Source organism: Bos javanicus, chromosome 15, assembly GCF_032452875.1.
Source record: "Bos javanicus breed banteng chromosome 15, ARS-OSU_banteng_1.0, whole genome shotgun sequence".
Lineage (NCBI taxonomy): Eukaryota > Metazoa > Chordata > Mammalia > Artiodactyla > Bovidae > Bos > Bos javanicus.
Window position 1 is genome coordinate 35,638,441 of NC_083882.1, and position 26,339 is coordinate 35,664,779.

The 26,339-nt window shown below is 44.3% G+C and overlaps 1 protein-coding gene across 9 annotated transcripts in view; it reads left to right on the forward strand.

Annotated features, from left to right (window-relative positions):
• Positions 1-26,339, forward strand: part of PLEKHA7 (pleckstrin homology domain containing A7) — a 229,963-nt gene that overhangs the window by 89,713 nt on the left and 113,911 nt on the right. The gene's annotated exons all lie outside the window — the stretch shown is intronic.

Genomic DNA, 26,339 nt, shown 5'->3' on the forward strand with positions numbered 1-26,339 from the left:
ACACCCTGGCAGCCTTTACAGTCATGGTTTGTAAAATACAGAATTCCTCTGTACGTTTTATATTGTCTCTGTGAAGAGAAAAGAGGCTAGTTATTCTAGGCCTGTGCCCTGTGGGTCTCCAGGTGAGGGGAGAGAGAATGATGAGGAGTTAATTGAGGCAATCAGGTTGTGGCATTTTCCCTGCCGCCTTGGGTTCAAACTCAGCCTTTGCTATTTACTTGCTTCATGTTTGTGGGGCTGAATCTGTCTCAGTTTTTCTTCACCCCCTCCCTCAAGCAGGATAGTTATGAGGATTATACACGATGTTTGCAAAGGATTGAACACAGTGCTTGTTCATTGGTAGCTTTAAAAATAAATTAATTAAAGATAACTAGAGGATCTTTCGGAGAAGGCAATGGCAACCCACTCCAGTACTCTTGCCTGGAAAATCCCATGGATGGAGGAGCCTGATGGGCTGCAGTCCATGGGGTCGCTAAGAGTCGGACACGGCTGAGCGACTTCACTTTCACTTTTCACTTTCATGCATTGGAGAAGGAAATGGCAACCCACTCCAGTGTTCTTGCCTGGAGAATCCCAGGGACGTGGGAGCCTGGTGGGCTGCCATCTATGGGGTCACATAGAGTCGGACACAACTGAAGCGACTTAGCAGCAGCAGCAGAGGATCTTTGGAGCAGTAGCTGAGAGAGTTTTTTTTTCATAGACGATAAGAACATTAGAACTGCCATTTTGTGCCCACCCCAGAGGCCAGACCTGGGCTCATAGCGGGTCAGGTATGAGAATTGTCCTGGAAAATTTCTTCTGATCTTCACATTAAGATTGTTTTCTAGTCTCAGATTTTCAGAGGCCTTGGATCTCCCATGAAATCCCTAACTGCAGGCACAGAGCATAGTTGAGCTGGGAAGGTAGCATCCCTCAAACTTTTGCTAATGCAGCCGTCTCTGGTCCAGCCTTGACTGTGGGTTGTTAGTGCTAAGAACCACCAGACACCTGGCACTTTTTAATCTGTGTAATTCTGGAGAAGTCCTTTTATCTCTTTGAGCCAGTGTTTTGTGAGAGTAATGAAACCTGCCTCACACAGTTCTTGTGGTCAAATGCAGTAGTATATGCAAACCTCACGCGGCACGCTGGTAATGACCGATAGCTTGTGTGTGTGCTCACTTGTCATTTAGTTGTGTCCAGCTCTTTGCAACCCCAGGGACTGTAGCCTGCCGGGCTCCTCTGTCCATGGAATTACTAATGTACCAGACTTAGACTGTTCTTAGAACAGTCAATCCTCACAACAATTTATGGTGTGGTTAATTACTGCCCGGGCTTTCCTGGTGGCTCAGAGGGTAAAGCGTCTGCCTGCAATGCAGGAGACCTGGGTTCGATCCCTGGGTCAGGAAGATCCCCTGGAGAAGGCAATGGCAACCCATTCCAGTACTCTTGCCTGGAAAATCCCACAGACAGAGAAGCCTGGTAGACTTACAGTCCATGGGATTGCAAAGAGTCGGACACGACAGAGCGACTTCACTTTCTTTCTTTCTTTTCTTTCTTTCTTAATTACTGCCCGCACCTTATTGATGAAAAAGTTGACTATTAGGAGTTAAAATTGTTTTCGTTGCGTGGCTGACCCTCTGCGGAAGACGTGCATCTGAAGATCTCTGCCTCCCAGAGTAGGAATAAACTGAAGTTTGTGCAGATCCGTCTGCATATCGTCTCAAGCTAGCTCTCGATATGTTTGTAAAATGACTAGAAGAAGTCCTTATTGGTCATTTTGGCTTTTCAGTGCTACTCTGTTGTCCACTCTGCCTTACGCCCACAGGCTCAATGGGGCTTACAGACTCAGTACCTTCTTGGCTGTTACGTTTAAGTGTCATTTGTATGGGACTGTAACCCTCTTGTGCTCACGCACTTAATGGTGCCTTTTAAGGAGGTTGTTGGTGGATCAAAGATAGTTGATATTAGGATAGAGGTGGAAGGTACATAAAAGGGATTGTACATGAGCTTGCCTCAGTGGTGGGCAACACTTAGAAACTGAGGATCAGTTGTACCTCCTTCTGACGTGAGTGTAATTCATGTAAATAAACTAAATGTTTAAGGATTTAAGAAAGAAGAAAGGTTGCTAGTTTGATTTGACTTTAGGCAGAAGAAATATTTGTTTGGTTTAGAGCCAACCACTAGGCTTAAAGTTTTCAAGGTCCTACCTTTCTAACGGTTCTGGTTAGCTGTTTTGCTTCCTTGCCTCTGCTCCACAGCATCTGCCAACAGGCACTCAGGTCTGAAGTTTCAAATGTGTTAAGAAAAAAAAAAAAAAAGGAGCGGGGAGAAAGAAACAAAACACCCTGTGAAAATAAGGACTCAGTGGCTGGTGGTATTTCAAACACGGGTGGTGCTCATTAAGAGGGAGTTATGATCACAGCCTCAAATTCATTCTGATTACTTTTGTAGCACATTTATAGGAGAAGAAAGAGGCTACAAGTTTGTGGGTCATTCTTTTTATGACAGGAATAACATTTATGGGGGGGTATGACACAAGGGAATAAAGGTCTGGCTAGGAATAAAGAGAGAAAAGCAACTGGCGGGCCTTGGCCATGCTCAGAAGATTCCAGAGCTCTTGTTAGCAGAGAGTTTTCACAGTGCGGACCTCGGTGCCCCATTTCCCACAGCAGCCTGGTGATGTCGTCAGGGTGGCATTGTTCCTGTCATTTTACTGGAAAATGGAGTGACTTGCCTGAGGTCAGGTACCCAGATATGTAACGGTGGAGACCGGACCCCGGGTCTCTGACTTTCTGTCTCAAAAGCAAGCAATCTCATTTATTCTTGTGACGATTTCGTGTTTCCAATTTGGACACATGATGCAAAACATAGACTATTATAAAGGGAGATCAAATCAGGGAATCATGGCCCAGGCACCAGAGACAACCATTGTGTACATTTTGGTGAATTTCTAAAGAGACTTTTGTTTTATGAAGAGGGAACGTTTGTTTTTGTCAGAGAAAAATTGCTAGTCATATGTCTCTGGGCATCTCCAGTTTCCTGTCTTGGAGCAGGCACTCCTTCTGTAAGCTTTGATTCCCTACACATTCAGCCCAGGTTCTTTATTTTATGTGACACACAGCACTAGGCACAGTGGGGGAGAGAAAGATGAGCAAAACATTGCTGCCTTTATAATTAAGCAGGAGAGACAGACGTGTACTCAACCAATTAGTCCAGGTATAACCATAATAGCAAACAGTGACTGCATCCGGCTCTGGCCTGCGTGCTTTAGACGAGGTATTCATACTTAATCCCCAGGCAACCTTGTGAAGGAGGTAGTAACCGTTTCACAGTTGTAGAAAGCCTATGAGGTTAAATGACCCGCCTAAAATGATAAAACTGACAACCATCCAAGTTGAGATTCAAATCTAGATTCAAACCCATTATAAGACCAAGTGCCCTCTCTTTTGAAAATCCCTTAAAAGAGAAGCACAAAGTCAAAGTCTTTTGAGATGAGGGAAGGTGTGGCATACACCCCTTTATCATTCTCTGTCATCCTTTTATTTCTTCTGGTATCTTTCAAGATGAATGATTCTAATTATTTTGAGTGATATTCATTACCTTTTTCAAAAGTTTCCTGCTTGGATTCTTTTGCTTATTGGGACCAGATCAGATCAGATCAGTCGCTCAGTCGTGTCCAACTCTTTGCGACCCCATGAATCGCAGCACGCCAGGCCTCTCTGTCCATCACCAACTCCCAGAGTTCACCCAGACTCACGTCCATTGAGTCAGTGATGCCATCCAGCCATCTCATCCTCTGTCGTCCCCTTCTCCTCTTGCCCCCAATCCCTCCCAGCATCAGAGTCTTTTCCAATGAGTCAACTCTTCACATGAGGTGGCCAAAGTATTGGAGTTTCAGCTTTAGCATCAGTCCTTCCAAAGAAATCCCAGGGCTGATCTCCTTGCAGTCCAAGGGACTCTCAAGAGTCTTCTCCAACACCACACTTCAAAAGCATCAATTCTTCGGTGCTCAGCCTTCTTCACAGTCCAACTCTCACATCCATACATGACCACAGGAAAAACCATAGCCTTTACTAGATGGACCTTTGTTGGCAAAGTAATGGCTCTGCTTTTGAATATGCTATCTAGATTGGTCATAACTTTCCTTCCAAGGAGTAAGCGTCTTTTAATTTCATGGCTGCAGTCACCATCTGCAGTGATTTTGGAGCCCAGAAAAATAAAGTCTGACACTGTTTCCACTGTTTCCCCATCTATTTCCCATGAAGTGATGGGACAGGATGCCATGATCTTCGTTTTCTGAATGTTGAGCTTTAAGCCAACATTTTCACTCTCCACTTTCACTTTCATCAAGAGGCTTTTTAGTTCCTCTTCACTCTCTGCCATAAGGGTGGTGTCATCTGCATATCTGAGGTTATTGATATTTCTCCAACCCCACGTCCAAGGAGCCGTGGCTGCATGGGCGCAGGAGGGCCTAGAGGAGCTATCCCACGTTATTGGGACCACTTGATAATAAATCTCATAATCTCAGAATGGGAAAAAAATAGCAAAGTTGTCCAGACCATTCTCTTTATTTTGTCATTTTGGGGAAACTGAATGTCAGAGAAGGGGCCTGACATGTGCATACCTAATAGTTGTTGGTTGAGTTAGGACTGGAAATCAGGTTTTTTCACCAAAGTTTTCCCAAATGTAACAGGATATGGGCTAAAACCAGGGTGAATATTTTAAATTTTAATAGTTTTATACATGGGTATAGGATTTTTTTCAAGTGAAATATGGCTAGAATATTAAACTCATCATTTGGCAGCTACTGTTGCTTAGGATGTGTCTAAAGTCTGCACTGTCTATTTAAAGAAAAAAGTAGAAGTACAGGTTGGACAGGGAGGAGGCAGAATAGTAGAGGTGGTGCGTGGGCCACGTGTGGATAACATTTGGGACCCAGTGCAGATACACCAAGCTGTATTCTCTGAGATTTGCTTGCCCTACCTACTTGGTTCTTTGAGGAGCAAAAAGAAGTGGGGCAGCGCCTTGTGGAATCATATTACTTGCTAGACATTTACCTGTAGGTCAGTATTAATGGGTTCACCGTATGTATACTGTATATTGAGAAAGCTCAGAGAGGTTGATTAACAAGTCCGTGGTCACACAGGGCAGTTGGAGAGTGAGAGTTCAGACCCAGCTGGGGCTCCTTCCCTTGGCCCTGCTTGCTACCGGCCACATTCCACAAGGTGGGCGCGCCCTACACTCAGTCTGAGCTGGTTATCCAAGATTCTGACACCGTCTTCTTCAGGTACCAGGCTCAAGTGGAAATGATTGTGATTGGGTTGCTAGGTTGCTGCTGTAGCCTGCTAATTTAAAGCTTGATTTTGATAGAATTTCAAAGAATGTGCTGTATTTTTAATATGTGGTATTTATCAACTCTGACTCATGCTGGTAAGTGATAAAATCCTTATCCTGCTGCCTTTTGGCTTCTGTACACATTGTGATGACGCCGTGTGGATTGTGAGCTCCAGGAAGACATAGGCTGTGCCTGTCAGTCTATCTAAAGGGCAATTATGAAATGATCTTTGTGGCTGATTCATTTATCCATATTTTCAGAATTCAGAGAATCAGCCAGTAGATTTTTACCTAGGGTGGGCTGCTACCACCATAGCTGTTGAAACTCAGAGTTGCAGGTTACGGAGAGAAGGTCTCCTTTGGGAGATTTTGGCTAGAGCAGGGGCTCCAGGCTTTGTGTTTTTCCCAGTTGAGAACCTTCTAAACCTTCAGTTTAGGATCAGGGAGCAGGGTTTGTTGTAGGCAGCAGTCAGTCATTGCCATTTGCTGTGCAGTAAAAGCTGTGATCATGAGCTAGGCGAGTGATCATTCCCTCCTCAAAAGGTGTCCATGTTCCGATGCCCAGAACCGATCAGTGGTACCTTTTGTGGTAAAAAGGATTTTGCAGGTGTGAGTGAGTGAGGATTGAGAAGGTTATGTTGGATTATCTGGGTGATTATCTGGGCTTCCCAGGTGGTGCTAGTGGTAAAGAACCCGCCTCCCAATGCAGGAGACATAAGAGATGCAGGTTTGATCCCTGGGTCAGGAAGGTCCCCTTGGAGGAAGGTGTGGCAACCCACTCCCATATTCTTGCCTGGAGGATCCCTTGGACAGAGGAGCCTGGCAGGCTACAGTCCAAAGGGTCATAAAGAGTCGGACACGACGGAAGCAACTTAGTACACACATCTGGATGAGCCCAGTGTAATCAGACAGGCCCTTAAGGGAGAGTCTGAGTGAAAAGAAGAAACTGTGATGATAGTGGAGGATGGAGTTACGCGGGCCTATGGGGAAGAAGTGTAGAAGCTGAAAAAAGCAAGGGATGGATTCTCCAGAAGGAATGCAATTCTGTTGACACTTTGACTTTACCCCACTGAAACTGACTTCGGACCTTCCCACCTGATAGATGGTTAAGTGTGTGTGGTCTTAAGCCGCTAAATTTGTGGTAATTTGTTATATCACAAATATAGTACAGATCAATACAGATGAGTACTGAAGATCAAACAACGAACCTAGCACAGTCCCTGCTGCCTTCAGTGGCTCTCTGTCCAGTGGGGGACACAGGCGAGTACAGAGCCAATTGTGGTGATAGCAGTGAGTATCTTTATAGGGCTGTGAGTTCAGGAATCTGTGGGAGATAAGAGAATTCAGCCTGGGAGAAGACTGCTTGGGTGAGCTGGCCTCAGAGGTGCTGCTGAAGGAGAGTTGGCATTATGGGATGAAGGAGGCCAGGGGAGAGCTTTTATGGAGAAAGAAGAGCACATTCAAGGTCATCTCAATAGGGTCTAAAAACTGGGTAGAGGCTACTGGCCAGGCCTTGCAAGGCGGAAAGCTGGTTTAAGTTGGTGCAGATCTTCATGGCACTGTTTTCAGACTAAAGCCTTGCACAGTGGGAGCTCAGATGGAAAGGTATTACTTTTGCCTTCAGGGTTGTGTGATGACGGACCTGACACCATCTTGGGCACCTGCTAGGTCTTTGGCATGGATTTTCCCATTTAATCCGGGCAACAACTGTGAGAGGTAGGGACTGTTATTTCCTTCATATTATGATTGAGGAAAATTGAGATTAAGTAATGAGCCCAGAACTACATAGCTTGTAAGTAGTGGGCCTGAGATTTGAATCCAAACCTTCAGGTTTTGGAGCCCTCATGCTTAGTGTTCTCCTCTGTGGAAGAAAGATCACTGGGCCAGCAATCAGAGCACCTGAGTTCTAGTGCTAGCCATGCTTCTTCATCCTCAGTATTCCCATCTGTAAAAGGGTATAGGAGGTCCGCCTCCCTCACAGAGGTTGTGAACCTAAAGGAGATCCTGGAGGAATGTGTTTTCGCTGCAAACCTCTCTCCTCTCATCAGAGTCTCTGACACCTCCAGAAAGGTCCTTGTTTGTTAGTGAGCCCCATCTTGCAGTGCTGATCATCCTAAAGGGTCATGAGGCAGGTTGGGGAATTTTGCCACAGCAGATCATTGACATGTCTACATGGGGCTAGAGTGTTTGCATCTGTGGGTGGTGGTAGAGATAGAAAGTGGGCAAGAGATGGGGAGTGGCCTGTCTCAGAGTACGGAGAGTGGGAATGTAAGTCTGGAAGGAAGAAGTGTAGTCTGCATTGTGTTCCCTGCAAAGATACTAATGCTAGAGGTGACTGAGGGGAAACTTTCCTGACTTGGAAGTGGGGTGAGGAGCATGCGGTGTTTTGAGGCAAGTTGACATGAGTTCTGGAGCCTCAGTCTCTTCATGCGTAAAATAGGACTAATGATTCCAACTTTGCAAAGTATTTGAAAGCCTCCTGCCCAGTTCTTGGCATATAGCAGACATTTCAGTGAATAGGGACCGTCTCTAAAGCTGGCAGTTCGAGACTTCTCAGGGTTAATCCAATACATTCCAGTTCTTTGCAGGATTCCACCTTTCTCCCTTGCCTTTCAGGCTCACTTAGGCACGTTGTAATTGGATGTGAAGGGAGGTCTGGCCACGGAATGAGAGACCCGTGACTCTTTGGGAAAGGCCCTGTGCTTCCCAGAGGGAAATGGTGACGAGTGGTTTTCAGGTAGCTGCAGTGGGTCTGCTGAGCCATTTTGGAAGCGAGAATATGTTCATCATGCCAAGTACAAGATTGAGTGTCACTGTTTTGCTTTCTGGGAATAATGGCCGTGCTGATGAAGTAGATTTATGGAGCTGAGGTTATGTTAAAGAATGAAGGAATGAACTTTTTTTTTTTTTTTTTAAGTGTCTGCATTTTTTAATGAAGGTAGTGGTTATTTTAGAATATTTGGAAAATATTTAAAAAAAATAAAGACATTCACTTCCACATCCAGAGATGATCACTGCTAACATTTTAGTGTATTTCCCTCCATTCTATTTGAAGTATACATAAACTTTTTGTAGAAAATACTGAGCTTAATATTCTTTATTCACCTAACAATATATCATGTGCATTTCCCTGATTATTACATAGTCCTCAGAAGCACCTTTATTTGCTACATAATAGTCTGTTTGGTACAGGTGCCGTCATTTTCTTTATCATTCCCCATTTAGTAGTTGGGCATTTAGATTGTGACTACTGAAATATTTGAATACTGAAAATACTGAAAATATGTATTTTACCCTAAAATATGTAAAACATTTGGCTAGGTTTTTTTTTTTTTTAACTGCCTTTTTCAATTCCTAGGACTAGAATTCCTAGACCAAAGAATAAGTACTTTTAAAAGTACATACTGATGGGGATTATCAGACTAGTTCTGTATACATTGTATTTAAAGCAAAAGCATTATGACATGTTAGGCTGTTGTGGGCCAGCTGGGTAAGGTTCCTGCTTCTGACCATTGTGCACAGGAGGCTGCCTCCTCTCTGCTCGCTCCGCTTCCTGGCAGACAGTACAATCAGCCCCTTGTGCCTCCCCAGTGAAATTTAAGTAATGGGTCAGCTTTGCCAGTGCTTCCCTCCCTGTCAGGAAGTTCATCTGTGAATCTAACCTAAATCTTGCCTGCTGCATTTAAAATCCTCCCCCACTGCCGGGTCCCCTCAGTGGACTGGAGCAGAGAGGAGCAGAGCTGTGCTCCTTCTGCAGGCAGCACACTTGCCTCTCTCCCGGCCTGACCACCGCGGCTCCAGCCACCAGCCTTATGTTACCCTGGAGGAAACTTGAGGGCCTCTGGCTACTGCTGTCACAACTAGGAGGGCGATCCCTGCATCGAGTTGCTGCCGATAACGCCAGGTAGGGTTTCTAAACCTGAGAGTGCCCACGGCACGGATGCCAGTATCCCAGTCTCTCCTGTGCCCTCTGCAGAACTCGTGGGGGTTAATTAGCATTCAGAGTGGTGCTCTCCTATTGACACTGCGGGTCTATCAGATTCATTCTCTGGGAAAGAAAGAAATGTGGCTGGAGCAGGGTTGGAGCTGTATTTCAGTCCCAAGTGCACTGGCCAAGTGGTGACTGTGCAGTGAAGGAGGATGGCCAGGCAGGGAGGGGCATTTGAGTGCATTTTGGTGATGGCAGAGCCCACTGTCAGTGTGAAAAGGGTCGGGTCCCACCCTGGGCCTCCCACCTTTGGCATCAAGTAGCTGCTGTGCCCTCTGCCTGAAGAGCCTTGGCTACCTTTCTTAGCCAGAGTCCTTTGTTGAGAGCTGACAGCTTTATTACGGGGCAGTAGTTGTTAATTTGGAAGGGAAATGAATATAGCTGCAACTCCATGGGCAGAAGGAGGCCCCTTGTGTCCGTCACTGAGGCGTTTTAGAGCTGACTGGCAGCAGGCCAGCAGAGTGGACTGAGTCCTGCGGGAGACAGACTGGGGATTGAGTCCTGCAGCCCCTGTGCAGGTGTCTGTGCACGGCTGGAGCCTGAGGGGTCCCTGGGGCCTGGCCCAGGCTGGCTGACTCCCTCCAGCTCCTGGCTGTCCCCTGCATGTCAGCACCAGGAGATCCTGCCTTAGTATGCACAGCTTGATTTTCCAGCTTCACCTCCCCGGAAGGTCTGCAGTCTTAAGACGAGGTGCTTTGTTTCGTGTTTGCTGTTCCTTCCTTCAGTGCCCGGTACATCGCTCGTGCTTTATTGAAACAAGCATTCATGAAGCAAAACCCAGCGGTTTTATGCACTCAGTAAAGAAGCCAGTTCTCCAGTTTCATCCCCCATTTGAAAATTCCATGTCAGATGGTTTTTCTTCTTTTGAAGAGGGTAGCTTTGTTTTCTTTCCTGCCTCACCTTACTGTGTTCCCATGCTCACTTTGTGGTTAGTGTCACTGGCACTGTGACCTTGACAAGCTGGAGCCCAGCGTCCCCACTGTGAGGCCTTAGCCTGGTGAATGCTGTCCCTGGCTGCCTCAGAGAGCTTTTTAGAAATACTGATGCCTGGGACCCAACACCAGAGCTTCTGGTTTATTTAGTCTCGGCTGGGGCCCTGGCACCGCCACATTCCACAGGTGGTTCTGGTGTTCAGTAATTTTCCCAGAATTAGGAGTGAGACGAGCATCCCTGCTGTCCTGCCAGCAGTTTCCCTTTCTGGGAGGATCTGTGTTAGAAGCCTGTGATATCTGCCGCTCACATCCTCCATGGAAGCAGAAAGGACGACAGGAGAAATGAGAGGATTGGGTCAGGCCGTTTGTGGGTGGTGCTGGCTTGATGGGAGCCCCTGGGGATGTACCTGGCATCCCTTTCTGCTACCCAGGTGTGCTCTGGCTGTCACTCTGCCTGGTATACCACAGGGGACCTGGGCAGGGTGAGGACATTTTAGTTAAGGTGAAAGTTAAAAAGGAACAAACAGGCAGTGAGCCTGCTTATGGTTCATTAACGAGTGCCTGGATTCACTTTTTTCTCAAATATTTGGAGCATGGATCACAGGAGGGGCGGATGGGGAACAGAGCTGAAAGAATAGCAGAGGGTGGTGTTCAGTTTCAGGTGTGAGGACAAACAGGTCAAAGCAGTGGTGCCTGTGCTGAACGGTCAACGCTTCGTGGCTCTTGGTTAGTCATTGTAGGCTAGGACCTCTGAGGTGTCACTTCTGCAGATTTCCTTTTGAATGTTCTAGACACCTCTTCCCAGAGGAGATATTAGGAAACTGAATTCTTACCATGAGTGAACGAGCCCCTTCGTTAAATGTGTTTGGGTTCACCTGTGGGTTCCTTTACATGACTCGAGGATGGTTATGTTCCTGTTGACGTGGGCATTTGACTTGATGTCCTCTGTTCTATACCTTCCCTTACCCTCTTTAGGGTGTTTGTGGTTGGGGCTTTGTCCCATGAGCATCCTCTCAGATTGAGGGGCTGCTTTTTAGGGTTCCTCTGCTCCTTGGCTTCTGTCTTATGGTTTGGGCACCTCCAGGCCCTCTCAGCCTTAGAGAAGCTGGAGCGCCCTTAAGAGAGCTGCCTGTAGTTTTACCAGAGGTAAGGTGGCCTCTTGATTAACCCCTGGGGTGCTGACGACACTGTTCCCCAAACTCACAAATCCTGCTTAGAAAAAGCTACACACTTTTTATTTATTTTTAGTTTTCTCATGCTATTCAAACTGCTGGCCTTCTGTAACAGATTCCCCTGGGGTGCCTGTTAAAAATACAGGATCTCTGGGACTGGAACTTAGGAATTATCAGTTTAGCCAGAATCCCAGGCCATTATCAGGTACAGAAATGTTTGACAGTCAGTTTTTTAAGTCACCCTCTTTGTTTTAATACAACCCAGAGTGGTTAAGTGATTTGCCCAGAATCACGCATTGAATTCATGCTGGAGCCAAGCCTGGAATAACCTAAGCCAAGTCTAGAATGTTCATATCACCTCATAATTGTGTAGAGCTTTGTTCTGTTTTGAACCAGATTACTTTTTTTGCTGTGGGGAGCTGTCCTATTCATTGTAGGATGTTTAGCAACATTTCTTGCTTCTGTCCTCTGGATTCCAGTAGTATCCCCCCATTGTGACAATCAAAAATGTCTCCAAGCATTATCAAATGTCCTTGGGGGACAAAATCACCCCAGTTGAGAACCACAGCTTTAGCCGCAAAAGCGGTATGTCAGGGATGTTCCCTAATATCATCCTACGACATTTATTTTTATATCTAGGAATTCACTTAAAATTTGCATAGCTGGCTTCTACCCAACTTGGCTCCTGTGCTGGATTACACACGTTAATGAAGTCATGATGAATTTACGCTCTCTCCTCCTCTGTTTTGGCCTGCAGAGGAAAGGCATAAATAAACTTGGAAGGACCACTGAATTTGGATTCTAGTCCGTGGTTTGCCTGCCAGCCCTCCATTTCCTAGCTGTGGGATCTTGGGCACGTCTCTTGCTTTCTTGAGCCCCTTTCCTCATCTGATTATGATAGAAATGAATGTTTGTTTTGAATGAGAATTAAGTGACACCTTGAATGTGGAAATGTTTATAAAACATTCGTATATTAAGTGGTGATGGTAAGATTCAGGTCTAATTACCAGCACTTGAGGTCTTCACAAATTCAAAAGTGCAGAACTCAGCACAGCAATTCTAGACTTGTATTTGGCCAAGTATATCACCCTTGTCGTCTTTCTGCCCATAAAGTTAATCTTCCCCTCTCTCACTTTAAATTTCATCTCCTCCTTCTTAGTGGCCATAGCAATACCTCTGGGGTCATTGTCTCTGCAAGATTGGTTGTTTATTACCTATGACTAGCAAGAGTCAGGTTCTTTTTATGATGAGGTTTCAGAAGTGCTGTCAAATATTTTATGAAAATAAAAACCAGTGCCACCTTCCCTTCCCTCTTTGCCAGCACGCAGAGAAGTGCGTGATAATTGGTGCTCGAGGCCTAAATGTGGGCATTGAAGCCAGCATCAATCTGTAAAGAGTTGCATGCAAATGGACTTGGAGATTAAAGGTCTGCACGCTGTTTGGCACAGCAAAGCTCAGCTAGTCCAACACTTTATTTTGCAGACAAGGAAACTGAGCCCAGAGCGGGAACTTGTCTGAGGTTTCACAGGCGCAGAGTAAGATTATGGCCTGGGCTTTCCAGGTGCTGGCGAGGCTCCTGACACATGTTCATGCGTGTCCAGGCTGCTGATAGGGTGGTGTGAGGGGAGCCGGCCCCACTCTGTATCCAGGGTGCCGTGGCTGCCCGCTATTTAACGTCAGGTATTGCTTAATAGGTCTGAGATCATCTGTCTTTGCTCAGTTTTTTTATGGATGGAACTTTCCCAGAATTCACACAGTACATGGAATGATTTCCACTGATTTCTTACAGCAGGATATCCTGAGGCAGAAAGGTACCAGTTTCATTAAAAGCATGGGAAAGGAAAAAGACTGAGAAACTGGAGCTCCTCTTGTTTCTTCAGTCACTTCCAACACCATTTAAAGTGGTTATACATTGTCTCCCACTATGATCTGCTTCTGTATCATCATCACCGCTGATACTAATTGTTAGTATTACTAATACTTACTGCCCTTTATTAAGTGTCTGCTGTATGCCAGTGCATGTTTACCGTGCCGGTGTGTTTACCATGCACATCTCCATTGATCCACCCACAAACTCTACTGAGATACTGTACTTGTCTGTGTCATAAAGGGGAAACAGGATAAGAAACTTAGCTCAAGCTCACAGAGTGGGAGGGTGAGCTGAGATTCAAACCCTTCCAGTTGATGAAACCAGAATAGGCTTTTTCCTGATCCGCCCCTGGCTCCCTTGGGGGCAGTTACTGTGAACCCCACCAGCCCACTCCTCTCCAGCCAAAGCGGATGCTTAAGGACCTGCTGTTTGTTAGATGGCCAGTTTGAACCTCTGGAGCTGTCCTTACTGGGCAGCTCTCAGCTCACTAGGCCACCGCCTGCCCTCAAACATTCCCTCCCTCTCAGGCTGTGCCGAGAGACCGAGAGACTGAAAGAGAAGAGCTGTCCCTGACTCAGGACCTCAGAGGCCAGCTGGCTAGGGAGGCACAGCCTTGGAGACCAAGGCCTAGATTTTGGTTGATGGATCTCTTAACCCTCTGGAGCCTCATCTCTCCCAGTTATAAAGCAGAGGCAATTCTTGTTTCACTTTTTTTTGTTTTTGGAGAGTGTGAGATGAAGTACTTCATATTAAAGATGTTTATAAACTCTAGATTTATGTGGGATTGTGAGACTAATGATTAGTCAGTGCCTAGTGCGTCACCATCACAATGCCTGAGGAGGACAGAGTGGGAGCCTGGGGGAGAATGTTCAAGGGAGTGAGAGGTAGGCACACTTTGGGCAAGAAGATGCAAACTGCTCTTCCTTTTCCACTCGTTTCAAAGGTCGTCTCACCCAGCCTTCCACCTCCATGCAGTCACCTTGTGTGGTGGTTTTTCTGCTTCCTTACCTGCTCTGGAGGAAGTAGTCACAGGCATTGATGGGTGAGTAGGGGTTTCTGCAGGTCCTCCCCACTGATACTCACCAGAGGGCCCCATCCTGCTCTTCCCTGGGGCAAAGAAGGCTGCTTAGGGGAACTTGGATTGTTTAAAGGGAAATTGCTAATAGATACTTTGGATTATCGTGACTTGAGGAGTGCAGAGAATTAAAAAAATTTTTTTTCTTCATGAAGGTAATATAAATATTTTACATCAAAAATCGGATAATAAAGAAGAAAGAGCACCCATATTCATTCATCATAATGTTTCTTCGGGATTTTGGGGGGAAGGTTGGGGATAATAATTTTCATTTATTTTAATAGATATACATAATGGCACACTTTTGACAGGGTACAAAGAGTGAAAAATAAGTCTTTTTATAGAACATGTTTTTAGTCATTTCTTACATATGATTTTGACCCTTTCAGTTAACATTAGTTGATCTTCATTTGTCTAAACAATGTCTTATTGTTTCCCATTTTAAAAGTTTTGCAGGCAGTATATGTAAAAATATACTTAAAATTTTTATTCTTACATAAAGTGGACAGCAAAATACCAAATTGGTAACAGTGGTGACATGTTACAGCTAACTTTCATTTTTATTTATTTAAAAAAATTTTTTTACATTTATTTTATTAAAGAATAGTTGGGAATTCCCTGGCAGTCCCGTGATTAGAACTCTATGCTGTCATTGCAGAGGGCCTAGGTTCAATCCCTGGTTGGGGAACTAAAAATCCCACAAACTGCCCATGGTGCGGCCAGAAAAAAATGAAGTATGAATAGTTGATGTAATTGCTATGTTAATTTCTACTTCACAGCAAAGTGATTCACACACACACACACTTTTTTTTCATATTCTTTTCCATTATGGTTTATCATAGGATGTTAAATATAGTTCCCTGTGGTATATGGTAGGACCTTGTTTATTCATTCTATATGTAGAAGTTTGTATCCGATAATCCCCAAATCTCAGTCCATCTGTCCCCCCGGCAACCATAAGCCTGCTCTCTATGTCTGTGAGTTCATTTCTGTTTCACAGATAAGCTCATTTGTGTCACATTTTAAATTCCGTGGATAAGTGGTATCATATGGTGTTTGTCTTTCCCTGTCTGATTTACTGCACTTATTCTCTAAGTCTGTGCATGTTGTTGCAGATGGCATTGTTTCATTCCTTTGTATAGCTGAGTAATACTCTGTTTTCTATATATACCACATCTTCTTTATCCATCTGTCAATGGACATTTAGATTGTTTCTGTGTCTTTAGAGGCTATTGTGAATAGTGCTGCTGTAAACATTGGAGTGCATATATCTTTTTTGAATTACAGTTTTGTCTGGATATATTTATTTTTATTTTTTATGCTTTTATTTCTAAATTTTCTGCAATGAGCAGAAATATTTGGAGAAGTATACAAGGAGATATTGTCCATAATCTTAGAGTTAACACTTTGGTCTATTTTTATTGAGTATTTATCCTTTGCATTTTATAAACATAGTTGAAATTATCTTTTATATCAGGAGTGGGTCTTGCTTGGTTTTCATTTAACATAGCATTTATTAAGCTTGATTCTTCATAAACTTTGTTTTTAATGACTGTAGAATAGTCTACCAAGTAGAAACACTATTTTAATCATTCCCTTATGATTGGACAGTTAGGTAACTTTCAGTTTTTACTGTTAAAATAATACCACGATGAACAACTTAGTGAACACAGCACTTAGAAGTGTCAACCCTGAAAAAATCAGTCCAGAGTTTAGAGAAACTGTCTTCCCAATGGATAGGTATGCAGCAGGCACTCAGCAGTTGCTTGTGCTTAGTGAATGAGGGCACTGGAGTAAAGGAGTATTCTATAAATGATTTCAATAAATGATAACATGAAAGAACAAAGAATGTTTTACAGCAGTGAAGGCCTGTCGAGAGGGACCTCAGGATGAACTGCAAAATCTAAGCCTGTCATACCCTGATAGCTACCAAGTTTTTGAGAGGGTTCTGCAATTTCGGTGATGAAGGTATTGGGGGAAAATAATGATTTGCAAAAGCCTTTGTGCCACGTGGACAGATCAAGTGACGCTGATGCTTTTCCAGTCCCTGGAGGAAGGGAACATGGCAAGAAGGATGAAAACCTGAAGGTGGTTTCTTGTCTGACCCTGTGCCGCCCAAATGGCCACTGAAACCAGTCAATTTGTGGAAGGGTGTGACGATTTTCTTGACTTGAGTCTCTCTTTCAGAATTGGATAGGAGAATAGAATGTCTCTAAAAAGTGTCTCTCTTTATTTGTGCCTGGAGCACTCTGTAATTTGGGCCTTATCAGAACAGACTGTCTGTTTTGAATTTGGAACCATTTACTCCCCTTTTCTTTACACTGTGAGCTATTTATATGCCAAAAAGCACAAGTGGAAGCCTTTTCACCTTCTCACTCACGACTTCAAGAAAGAAATAAAGGAAAGCAGCATTCTCTGGACTCTCTAATCCCTGAGCGTTGGCAACAAAGAAATGAAAAATACTCAAATGTAGACGTCTGTGTGGTGGCGATGGGCAGTGAGAAGCTCAGCTGCTGGGTCCTATGGTGCTATTTCTTGGCCTTTCTGAGGATCCTCTGGGGAAGGGAGTCCTCATTCACTTGGCAGAGCATACATCCCATACATGTTCTGTTTGTCCATTTATTAATTCCATTCATTCCTTCACTCATTAATTCTATTTGGTTCACTTTAGTTATTGATCACCTAATGTATGTCATGTAGTTTCAAAGCCTTAGTGACACAGCTGTGACTAAGACTTCCTGTTTCATTCAAGGTTCAATGGCAGTAATGAGAAACCAGCTATTCTAAACAGACATGGATTGAATACAGTGGATTAGGTGCTTACATCACTGTTGGGAAGGTGGAGGAGGGAGATCTAAGCTGACGTGTGGCAGTGACTCCTCAAACAAGACTCTGAAGACAGTTCATTAGTGACTTTTCTTTTTCCTTTTACTCCCTCTTTTGAACTCTTATCCCCTGCCCCCAGTTTATCTGTCACAGCTTTTAGATTTTCCTTTCTGGGATTAATGGATTATAAAGTGTTAATGATTGAATGTGTTGTTAATAATAATAGCTGTCACTTGAGAGTCCCTTGGACAGCAAGGAGATCAAACTGGTCAATCCTAAAGGAAATCAACCCTGAATATCCACTGTAAGGACTGATTCTGAAGCTGAAGCTCCAATACTTTGGCCATCTGATGCAAAGAGTCTACTCATTAGAAAAATCCTTAGTGCTGGGAAAGATTAAGGGCAGGAGGAGAAGGGAGGGTGAGATGATTGGATGACATCACCAACTCAATAAGCATGAGTTTGAGCAAAATCCAGGAGATGTGAAAGACAGGGAATCCTGGTATGCTGCAGTCTGTGGGGTTGCAGAGAGTCAGATTCGACTTAGTGACTAAACAACAAGCTGCCCTTTTACTAAGTACCCAGCTGTGTGTTAAGTTCTTTATATGCCTTCTCTCAATTCTCACATCCTCTTTTACATACTTAGTAGTATTATCTCCATATTACAGATAAGGAACCTGAAGTTAATAAAAATTAAGTGACTTACCCAAGATCAGTTCAGTTCAGTTCAGTTGCTCAGTCGTGTCTGACTCTTTGCGACCCCATGAATCGCAGCATGCCAGGCCTCCCTGTCCATCACCAACTCCCGGAGTTCACCCAGACTCACGTCCATCAAGTCAGTGATGCCATCCAGCCATCTCATCCTCCGTCGTCCCCGTCTCCTCCTGCCCCCAATCCCTGCCAGCATCAGAGTCTTTTCCAATGAGTCAACTCTTCGCATGAGGTGGCCAAAGTACTGGAGTTTCAGCTTTAGTATCATTCCTTCCAAAGAAATCCTAAGATAATTCAGTGAATAAGTACACGTGAATTCAGGCAGTATCCCTGAAGACATACTTGCAGTTTAAAATAAAAGCTGGGCCAAAGAAGATATACTGGTGGCCAGTGAAGTGAAAGCTTGCTCAGTCATGTCAGACTCTTCGTGACCCTATGGGCTGCAGCCCGCCAGGCTCCTCCATCCATGGGATTTTCCAGGCAAGAATACTGGAATGAGTTGCCATTTCCTTCTTCACAGATGGCCAGTAAGCCCATGAAAAACTGTTCAACATCACTAGCCAGCAAGGAAATGCAAATCATAATCATGATGAGATGCTACTTCATACACAATAGGATGTCTGTATGCAAAAAGATTTTTTTTGATGTCTGATCTTATTTATTTGTTACTCTTAGAGCATCTCGTTTTTAAGTGTTGGTAAGGATGTGGAGAAATTGGAATACTAATACAGTGCTGGTAAGAATGTGCAACCACTTTGAAAACCAGTTTGCAGGTCCTCAAAAGTTTAAACATAGAGTCACCTATGACTCATGAATTCTACTCTTAAGTGTATACTCAAGAGAAATGAAAACATATATCTGCATAAAGGCTTAGGCATAGATGTTCATAGAAGCATTATTCACAACATTCCCAAAGTGGAAATAACCCAAATGTCCACCAACCAACGAAGGGAGAAATAAATGTGGTATATCCATGCAGTGGAATATTATTTGGCAGTAAAAAAGGTGAAGTATTGATACCTGCTACAAGGACAAACCTTGAAAACATCATGTTAAATGAAAGAAATCAGGGAATTTCCTAGAGGTCCAGTGGTTAGAACTCCATCCTTCTACTCAGATCACTGGGGAACTAAGATTTTGCAAGCTGTGCAGCACAGCCAATAAAAAGAAAAACAAAAGAAGCCAGTCACAAAAAATAACATACTGTATTATTCCATTTATATGAAATGTCCAAAAAGGGAATTCTGTAGTAGTAGAAAGTAGATTGGCCTTCCCTGGTGGCTCAGTGGCAAAGAATCTGCTTGTAATGCAGGAGACCCAGGTTCAATCCCTCGGTTTGGAAGATCCCCTAGAGAAGGGCATGGCAGCCCACTCCAGTACTCTTGCCTGGAGTATTCCATGGACAGAGGAGCCTGGCCGGGTACAATCCATAGGGTCACAGAGAGTTGGACACAGCTGAAGTGACTAAGCAGCAGCAGAAAATAGATTAGTGATTGCCCAGGCTGGGAGGGATGATGGCTAAAGGGTATGGAATTTCTTTATAAGTGTTCTAAAATTGAGTTGGATTATGGTTGCACTACTCTGACTCTACTAAAAGGCATTTCACTGTACACTTAATTTTTAAATTTTTAAAAAATTTTTGGCTGCACCATGTGGCATGCAGGATCTTAGTTCCCTGACCAGGGATCAAACCTGAGCCCCTTGCAGTTGAAGCGTGGAGCCCTAGCCACTGGACTGCCAAAGAATTCTTTCATTGTACACTTTAAATGGCTGACTTGTTTGACAGGTGAACAACTAAGTTGTTTAGTCACTAAGTTGTGGCCAACTCTTGCGACCCTGTGGACTGTAATCCACCAGGCTCCTGTCCATGGGATTTCCCAGGCAAGAATACTGGAGTTGTCATTTCCTTCTCCAGGGGATTTTCTCAACCCAGGAATCGAATCTGCATCTCCTGCATTGGCACGAAGATTTTTTACCACTGAGCCACCAGGGAAGCCCCATTAAGTTGTTACTAAACCAAAAAGAGTGAAAAGAAAAGCCGGGAAGGACAATTCTTACCCAAAGAAATGAATCACTAATGGTAGAATTTAGGAAATAGTAGATAAATCCCATACAGTTCTCCTCCATTTTTGGCTTGTATTAATTTTTCCTCACTAGGATGGATTTAATTTAGCTCAAAATTAAATATTTAATTCCCAGTTGATTGTCTGGTTGGTGGATCTAGAGGTGGCTTTCTCAGCTGTCTACTTTTCTGGGTTTTTCAGTTTTTCTCTGAGGTGTATGTATTGCTTTTATAAGTAGGGAACCAAAAGTAAAGACTGTCATAAACTATGTATTCCATTGGGTTGTGCAAAAAGAACATCATGACTTCTGCATGTTGTGCCGCTTGAACTAGTTTGAGAATTTTATAGAATCTTATCCTAGAAAAGACATTTTTGGGGGGAAAAAAGTGAGAAGTAACACACGTGTGTGCCCTGAATTGAGCTGGTGTCAGAATCCAGTCACTTCTCGGAGCCCCCTGCCTTTTATCCTCTCCTTTCTTATTTGCTCTTTGTGTCTAAGAACCACCAAGTTGTTAATGATCACAATGTCATATACAGCTTTGCGCACAACTTGTGAGAGGGAAAGATGATCAGGAACATGAGGTAGGGGTGGTGGTGATGGGTGGTCAAATTGAATATGAGTAAAAGGAGGAAATGTAGTGGGGTCTGTGCCCTTAGGTAATTTGTTCCATTGCTGGTGCCAGCATTTCATAGTCTACTTGGAACCCAGTAAAATACCTCATGAAAGTTACAAGGCCTTCACAGAAGGGAAATTCACCGTAGCCCCCATCCTTCTACCTGAGGTAAGACCGTACGTACATTTTGTTTTGCTTTTTAACAGGATTTATGGATCAGTGAAGTAAAATGTATTGAGATCCAACTATATGTTTGAGGGCAGAATTTGCTGTCGAGAAATCAGAGTAAAGCTGAGGATTTACAACCCATGAGAGGCTTAAATGGAGAGTTCTTTTCCTATTGCACGTTAAGTAGGCAACTTGGAGCATGACCTGTATTTTTCAAGCTAGAAGTGGTGAGCTCTGGGCCCTGAGGCCTTCTCATTTACTGTGTGCACGTGTGTCTGTCTGTAAGTAGGGTCCGGGTGCCTTCCAGGTAAAAGGGGTAAGTGAGGAGTAAGGGTGGGGGGAGCAGGTCTACTAGCTTCCTGGCCCCCACCTCACCCCAGAGAGCCTGCCAGCACTCTTCTGAGCACCCCCTGGTACCCTGGCTCTCTCTTCTCTTTCTGATGCCTAGGACCTTTAAGAGCAGGCCTGGAATAGCTCACAAGTATGGTAGAAAGAGAAATCTCAGTTTTTCTGAGTTTGGGTCCTCACTCTACCACTTACAAGAGCTCTTTACTTTTGGGCACGTCATTTATCCCTCTTAAGGTTTTCCTAATCTTTAATAGAAATAATGCTAGTACCCTCCATGCTCTTGGTGAACACAGGCACACCTTGGAGATATTGTGGGTTCAATTCCAGATCACTGCAATAAAATGAATATTGTGATAAAGAGAATCTTATGAATTTTTTGGCTTCCTAGTACATATGAAAGCTGTGTTTACTTTATACTGTAGTCTGTTAAGCGTGTGATGGCATTATGTCTTAAAAAAGGTACCTGTGTGTTAGTCACTCAGTTGCAGCCACCTTTAACAATCCCATGGACTGTAGCTCGCCAGGCTCCTCTGTCCTTGGAATCCTTCAGGCAAGAATACTGGAGTGGGTTGCTATTCCCTTCTCCAGGGGATCTTCCCCACCCAGGGATCGAACCCAGGTCCCCTGTATCGTGGGCAGATTCTTTACAGGCTGAGCCACCAGGGAAGTCGTATATCTTAATTTAAATATAATGCTGTTGGAAAAATGGCACCGATGGATTTGTTCAATGCAGGGTTGCCAAAACCTTCAATTTGTAGAAAGATACAATATTTGTGATGTGCAATGAAACAAGGTGTGCCTGTATTAAATGAAAACCATACAGAAAATGCATAGCACAGTGCCTGAGACACACTTCTTTTGCCTCCCCTTTCCCTCACCTGATTCTTAGACTGGGTTGGCAGAGAAAGTAACCACCTCTGAAGACCACCTGTTGGTATTATTAAAATATTTTTCCCCCACCTACCTATTTTTGTGTTAAATTTTAGTCTATATTGAATGCATTTCTCCAAAATAAAAACCCATGGAAGCGAAAAATTGATTAGAGTAAGCTGTCCAATAGAACTTTCTATGATAATGAAGTGTACTTGGTCATCGTCCTTGGGCTTCCCTTGTAGCTCAGCTGGTAAAGAATCTGTCTGCAATGCAGGAGACGTCAGTTCAATTCCTGGGTTGGGAAGGTCCCCTGAAGAAGGGATAGGCTACCCACTCCAGTATCCTTGGGCTTCCCTGGTGGCTCAGATGGTAAAGAATCCACCTGCAATGTGGGAGACCTGGGTTCGATCCCTGGGTGGGAAGATCCCCTGGAGAAGACCATGGCAACACACTCTAGTATTCTTGCCTGGAGAATCCCCATACACAGAAGAGCCTGGCTGGTTACAGTCCATGACGTCGCGAAGAGTTGGACATGACTGAGCGACTAAGCACAGCAGAGCAATCTTGTCCTTTTACTCTTCCACTTAGATTTTAAGATCAGTTTGTGAAGATCTATGAAAAACCTATGAAATATCGATTGGTTTCACATTAGATTTATAGGTTAATTTAGGGAAGAAGCAACATCTTTATGACATTGGGGTTCTCTAGCTGTCCTTTCATTTAGGCCTTTTTTTTTTTTTTTTTAGGCCTTTTAACATATTTTTCAGTAAACCCGTATTATTCTCCATGAGAATCCTATCAGAGTTTCATAGACCAAAGAATACTGGATGGGTGACCATGAGGACAGTGAATGAGAGCAGAATCTAGAGGCAAGGGAGTCAGTGAAGAGCTGAGACACGATGGAAGCTTGGATTTAGGACTGTGAGAAGGGAGAGGAGCCAAGACACACCAGAGACGTCTCCTAGGAAGAATGGACAGGGCCTAATTAATTCTTGTAGGGCAAAATAAGGCAGAAAAATAATAACACGTGCTGCCATTTATTGATATCTCACTATGTACCAAGCAGAGTGCTGGCATGTTACCGTCGTCATTACTTCTCACAGTGCTCCGGAGTAGATATTGCTACTTCCATCCTCCAGATGAGGAAACTAAACCTCAGAGAGTTTAAGTAACTAACCCAAGGTCACCCAGGGGAACCAAGCTAGTTTTCACATCTAGATCTGCACCTGCCCAGAGGCCACTGGACATTTATCTAATCTTGGGGTTTTTTCAGAGTTTGTTGAAAGTATTTCATGAAAATAGGCTAGACCTTTTGAATTTTATGACGGAAATAAAAGTGATGAAAATCCTCTCTGCAATTATGGTCAGAAAATCAAATTGGAATGTTTACCTAGTTTTATAATGTTTGATAAAAGATCTAGACAAGCTAGAATTTATGAGATTCCAAATCTATAAAATATGAGTTGTTGAGAGGATAGGCAAAGTAATGCCTTTGCTAACAAAAGTCTGTCTAGTCAAGGCTATGGTTTTTCCAGTGGTCATGTATGGATATGAGAGTTGGACTACAAAGAAAGCTGAGCATTGAAGAATTGATGCTTTTGAACTGTGGTGTTGGAGAAGACTCTTGAGAGTCCCTTGGATTGCAAGGAGATCCAACCAGTCTATCCTAAAGGAGATCAGTCCTGAGTGTTCATTGGAAGGACTGACGCTGAAGCTGAAACTCCAATACTTTGGCCACCGGATGCAAAGAACTGACTCATTTGAAAAGACCCTGATGCTGGGAAAGATTGAATGCGGGAGGAGAAGGGGACAACAGAGGATAAGATGGTTGGATGGCATCACTGACTCAATGGACATGAGTTTGGGTAAACTCCAGGAATTGGTGATGGACAGGGAGGCCTGGTGTGCTGTGGTCCATGGGGTCGCAAAGCATCAGACATGACTGAGCAACTGAACTGAACTGAGAGGACAGGAAGACAGCTTTGGGGATGGAGATTATGTGATTCTGAGTAAAGCAGAAGGAATTTTGAGTTCTGTAAGTGTTCTTGGTCAGGTATTTCTGGGCAACAGTGTGTTGATGTTTTTTGTCCATTGATCAGAAGAAAAAAAAGAATGGCCTTAATTAAAACTTCTATTGTCTTTGCCACAGAGGAAGGAAGCCTTTTGGTGGTTGTCATGGTGACGTCTGAATGACACTGCTAAAGTGGGTAGAGATTGCCATCCACAGCCCTGAAATGTGCATTTATCATTTCCCCTGCCCCCTGAGAGGGCTACAGAGCCAAACCGCACAATTCCTTAATCACCTTAAATTTGAGTTTGAGCCAGTGTGCGTGCATGCCCGCGTGCAAAGGAATGAGCTCTGCTTGTAGCCATGGTTAGAGTCGTAAAGTCTGAAACCCAATTTCTAATTACTTTGTGCTCCTGAAGCAAAATGACATATGTGAGGTGCTCGTGAAAGCTCTCAGAAAGCAATTAGGAGGTAAAACCTTTCACGTGGCACAGCAGGACAGCTGGGGAGGCCTCCTCCCTGTTCCAGCCCTCCTGCCCCACTCCTGGTGCTCAGAAGTCTTGCCTGACCCACTTTCTCCATGGGCAGTCCATTGAACGAGGCTTGCACTTAATGCATGGCAACTTTAAATGCTGCCACTTAAACCCGTTCTCCCCCTTCTGCAGCTAACTGCACATGGGCGCCATCAGTCAGCATGCAGGCAGAGTGGCTGTTTCTGACAGTAAGACCAGGCCCTTTCGCTGGCTTTGGGGTTTCTGCACTGTGTGGTATGGGTGTGGAAAGGGGAAGCGAGGAAGGATGATGCGCAGTCGAGTAATATGGATGGATTTTCCAGAGCTCGGTCTGCAGGTGTGAAGAAGACAGGCTTATGACACCACCCGCCCCCAACTGGGTATCTCTTCCATAATCTTTCATGTAGAGTGGTATTGTGACAAAGAGCAAAGAATTTGCCCTCAGAGAACCTGGTTCATTTTAGCTCCACCTCTATGCTAGCCCTGTGAAGCTGGGCAAGAAGTTAACTTTGGGTTCCTCTTCCATAAAACTGTAACAATGATGCTAACTCCCTCTCCAGGCATTGCATTGCATGAGGTGTTGCTTTGTCAGCTGTAAGTACTGTATAAGCTGTAAATTCTAATTCATCGAGCTCATATTGTACACTAGGCTCTATGCTGGAGAATCAGAGCCCACAGAGAGGCAGGGCGAGAACAATAATCAGAATAAGACGGAGGGGAGTTCCCTGGCGGCCCACTGGTTGAGACTCGGTGCTTTCACTGCCATGGCCCAGGTTCAATCCCTGATTGGGGAACTAAGATCCTGCAAGCTGCGTGGTTCGACCAACAACAACAAAAAGAGAATAAGCTGAAAATGTACTTAATTCTGCCTGATGTCAGGCTTCTAGGTGGAGATGATCCTTGCACTGAGTCTTAAAGGATGGGTATAAGTTAGCCAGAGAGGAGACAACCTTCAAGAAAAAAGGGACAGTGTATGCAGTGACACAGAGGCATCACTGGGGAGCAGGGAACCATGAGCCAGGGAATGAATAATGATGGGTGTTTATCCAGAAGGTGAGGGGAGCTGATGGGTTATTATTTGAAGGCAAGGAGTGATGACAATGTATAGGTTTAGAAATACTACTGGTAGTTGTGTGGAGACTGTTGAAAGTGAACTGGGGGTAGGTGGGCAAGTACAGAGACTGGATAATGACCTTGGAGGCTACTGCTGGCATCCAGTGAAAGTGGCTGTGGGGATGAAGACGATGGGCTGGCCTGGTGAAGCAGAAAGTGGAGTTGAGAGTCTATGACTGAAATGGGATGAGGGAAAGTGGTAGGATGATTCCAGCATTTACAAATGATATTACTGTTGACATTGCGAAATTTTCATTGTGCAGGACAATGTCGTTAAGCCTCTTGGGTCCCTTGCCCACTAAATGCTCCCTGGTGGTTGGGGCAACAAAAATGTCACTGTAATTTTTCTAGACGCCCTTGGTTAGGAACTGTGAAATGGTAGTTTCACCAACATGGGGAATAAAAGAGGAGAAATAGGGTGGGAAGAGTCCCTTTGTGGACTATGTTGATTTTATGTTTGATTGACTTCTTGGTAGAAGTGCAGGCACTTGGACCTAGGGATCCAGGGCAGAAGAGAGTGGACACTGGAAATACTGCTTCAGGAAACACACACATGGCAGCGAAGGAGCTTTCTAGGGAGGATATTTAGCACGGGGCAGGAGCGGGGGAGGCTGGTGGATGGCAGAACTTTGGGGACCATCGTGTACCCTGTTTGATCATGTGTGTTGGGGAGGACATGTAGTATCTCAGGGCCTACAGGGGAGAGGAAACTGAAGCTCAACAAGAGCACTTGCAAGTTTGTCTTTTAATCAG